The sequence below is a fragment of the Schistocerca piceifrons genome, unplaced genomic scaffold (genome assembly GCF_021461385.2).
Source record: "Schistocerca piceifrons isolate TAMUIC-IGC-003096 unplaced genomic scaffold, iqSchPice1.1 HiC_scaffold_936, whole genome shotgun sequence".
Classification (NCBI taxonomy): Eukaryota; Metazoa; Arthropoda; class Insecta; order Orthoptera; family Acrididae; genus Schistocerca; species Schistocerca piceifrons.
Window position 1 is genome coordinate 4,382,800 of NW_025729208.1, and position 3,845 is coordinate 4,386,644.

The window sequence follows — 3,845 nt, forward strand, 5'->3', positions numbered from 1 at the left end:
CGCTCCACCAACTAAGAACGGCCATGCACCACCACCCACCGAATCAAGAAAGAGCTATCAATCTGTCAATCCTTCCGGTGTCCGGGCCTGGTGAGGTTTCCCGTGTTGAGTCAAATTAAGCCGCAGGCTCCACTCCTGGTGGTGCCCTTCCGTCAATTCCTTTAAGTTTCAGCTTTGCAACCATACTTCCCCCGGAACCCAAAAGCTTTGGTTTCCCGGAGGCTGCCCGCCGAGTCATCGGAGGAACTGCGGCGGATCGCTGGCTGGCATCGTTTATGGTTAGAACTAGGGCGGTATCTGATCGCCTTCGAACCTCTAACTTTCGTTCTTGATTAATGAAAACATACTTGGCAAATGCTTTCGCTTCTGTTCGTCTTGCGACGATCCAAGAATTTCACCTCTAACGTCGCAATACGAATGCCCCCGCCTGTCCCTATTAATCATTACCTCGGGTTCCGAAAACCAACAAAATAGAACCGAGGTCCTATTCCATTATTCCATGCACACAGTATTCAGGCGGGCTTGCCTGCTTTAAGCACTCTAATTTGTTCAAAGTAAACGTGCCGGCCCACCGAGACACTCAATAAAGAGCACCCTGGTAGGATTTCAACGGGGTCCGCCTCGGGACGCACGAGCACGCACGGGGCGGTCGCACGCCTTCGGCTCGCCCCACCGGCAGGACGTCCCACGATACATGCCAGTTAAACACCGACGGGCGGTGAACCAACAGCGTGGGACACAAATCCAACTACGAGCTTTTTAACCGCAACAACTTTAATATACGCTATTGGAGCTGGAATTACCGCGGCTGCTGGCACCAGACTTGCCCTCCAATAGATACTCGTTAAAGGATTTAAAGTGTACTCATTCCGATTACGGGGCCTCGGATGAGTCCCGTATCGTTATTTTTCGTCACTACCTCCCCGTGCCGGGAGTGGGTAATTTGCGCGCCTGCTGCCTTCCTTGGATGTGGTAGCCGTTTCTCAGGCTCCCTCTCCGGAATCGAACCCTGATTCCCCGTTACCCGTTACAACCATGGTAGGCGCAGAACCTACCATCGACAGTTGATAAGGCAGACATTTGAAAGATGCGTCGCCGGTACGAGGACCGTGCGATCAGCCCAAAGTTATTCAGAGTCACCAAGGCAAACGGACCGGACGAGCCGACCGATTGGTTTTGATCTAATAAAAGCGTCCCTTCCATCTCTGGTCGGGACTCTGTTTGCATGTATTAGCTCTAGAATTACCACAGTTATCCAAGTAACGTGGGTACGATCTAAGGAACCATAACTGATTTAATGAGCCATTCGCGGTTTCACCTTAATGCGGCTTGTACTGAGACATGCATGGCTTAATCTTTGAGACAAGCATATGACTACTGGCAGGATCAACCAGGGAGCTGCGTCAACTAGAGCTGAGCAGCCGGCCGCCCGGGAGTGTGTCCCGGGGGCCCGCGCGAACACGCAAGCGTCCGCTCAATCATTCTGCAAACAGGAGGAGGCTGAGCTCCCCTGCACAATACACCTCGAAACCCTCTCAGGTCCCGGCGGCGCGCAGCGCCGTCCCAAGTACTTGGTCGGGTTCGAGAGAGGCGCAATCGCCCGGAGTTAGGCGAGTAGACGCTTTCGGTGCGACCACCCGTGCTCCCAACTGAGCTTGCCGCTGCCGACAGAGGCCCGGGAGCGTGCTGTCGTGGCATTGCCGGCGGGAGACAACACGCGCCACCTACGGTGACCGGCAGCTCCAACGCCAGCGCCACAGAAGGACAAAAGCCCCACTTGGGTGCCGAAGCGAACTCTCCCAGCACAGCGCACACGCCAACACATCCGCACAGCTGCGATACAAACCACCAGCGAGAACCGCTGGGGCGACCGAGCAGCAGACGGCGTCGCGGCGCCGAGCGCCGGGCGGCGGCGCATCCTCAACGCACACAGTCCTCAATCGGACCAGCACACTGCAGATGTCCACCGCGCTTCGCACCGGGCCCGCGAGGACCTACTTTGGCCGCACGGCGCCGCGCGCAGGGTGCGCCGGCGCGCAGCTGCGACGCCTGCCGCGTCCGTCGGCCGGCGCGCCTGCCACTGGCCGCCCCCACCAGCCGGCTGTAGCGCGTGCGCCCACGCACCGCGCGGCCAGCACGCCGGGAGGCGCCCCCTCACCGGCCGGGGACGGTCCCACCCAGCCACCGCCGCGTATCGCTTCACACCCAGATGCCGTTCAGTTTCGTCGGCATGGTGGGTATCGCTGGAACAACCGGTTAGTACCTCAACCTATCGTCGCCATCACCGATTCACCCCTAGCGAGAACAACCGCACCACAACGGGTTACCATTTCTTCATTTGCGTAACTTCACCAGAAAACGTAGGCGTCCATCGCCATTTGCAACTTCAACCATTATTGCATGCCTGTGTCAGGTGTCACGCCACACTACGTCTGCCCACATACACGCAACAAAATGTGCACGCCTAGACAATACGTGGAAGGTGGCCCCCGTACGTATGCGATGTCCATTGCTCGAACGACTGTCAACCGGCTTCTGTAGCATGTCGCAGATATGGAACGCGCTGCACCATGCCATCACGGTGTGTGAGGAGAGACGACTAGGTCCGAATACATCAACAGACAGCTCATGCTGATCGCCATCCACGGCGTCCGTTCCTCCCACACGTCTCTATGGCGTACCACACTGCAATCCAGCTCTCATAGGGAGACGACACGTAGCTGCGTGCACAATATTTGCACTGTATGGTCCGCCGTTTTTGGGCGCAGTCGTTGTACGGTCACACATGTGCCACGATGTATCATTCAGTACATAAGGACGAATGTGCAGTACAGATTGTGGTTCACGCGTACGACATCAGCGGACAGTTGACACAGGCCGCACCACAACGTAGCCTGCGTACGTCGCATGCGAAGGGCATTGAACATGCAAACTTGTCACCAACCACCTTGCGAAGGCAGGGGGCAAGGTGGGGACGTGGGGAGAGGTGGGGGGGGGGGGGGGCGGCATGTACGCCCTGCTGCCATCCACATTACAGTGTACAGCAGGAGCATGTGGAAAGTCAGCAAGACTTGCAAGGTGTTTAACATGAAGCGATACACAGGGGAGCGGGCAGTGCGAGTAGCGAACTATATTGCGAGGGTTGCGGGTGGGCAACACTACACTAATTGAACGAGTCGTATAACAATTACAGAGCAGGTTTAGGCGACAACGTGGGTTACGATAGGCGACAACGTGGGTTACGTTAGGGGACAACGTGGGTTACGTTAGGGGACAACGTGGGTTACGTTAGGGGACAACGTGGGTTACGTTAGGGGACAACGTGGGTTACGTTAGGGGACAACGTGGGTTACGTTAGGGGACAACGTGGGTTACGTTAGGGGACAACGTGGGTTAGGTTAAGGCACAACATGGGTTAGGTTAAGGCACAACATGGGTTAGGTTAAGGCACAACATGGGTTAGGTTAAGGCACAACATGGGTTAGGTTAAGGCACAACATGGGTTAGGTTACGGCACAACATGGGTTAGGTTAAGGCACAACATGGGTTAGGTTAAGGCACAACATGGGTTAGGTTAGGGGACAACATGGGTTAGGTTAGGGGACAACATGGGTTAGGTTAGGGGACAACATGGGTTAGGTTAAGGCACAACATGGGTTAGGTTAGGGGACAACATGGGTTAGGTTAAGGCACAACATGGGTTAGGTTAGGGGACAACATGGGTTAGGTTAGGGGACAACATGGGTTAGGTTAAGGCACAACATGGGTTAGGTTAAGGCACAACATGGGTTAGGTTAAGGCACAACATGGGTTAGGTTAGGGGACAACATGGGTTAGGTTAGGGG

At 55.8% G+C, this 3,845-nt stretch overlaps 1 non-coding gene across 1 annotated transcript in view; it reads right to left on the bottom strand.

The window, feature by feature from the left end:
• The window catches only part of LOC124772179, a 1,909-nt gene extending 512 nt beyond the window's left edge, over positions 1–1,397 (bottom strand). Inside the window, exon 1 of the ribosomal RNA XR_007013847.1 lies at positions 1–1,397. This exon is cut by the window's left edge and continues 512 nt beyond it. This is a non-coding gene — a ribosomal RNA (small subunit ribosomal RNA).
• Between the last annotated feature and the right edge of the window lie 2,448 nt (positions 1,398–3,845).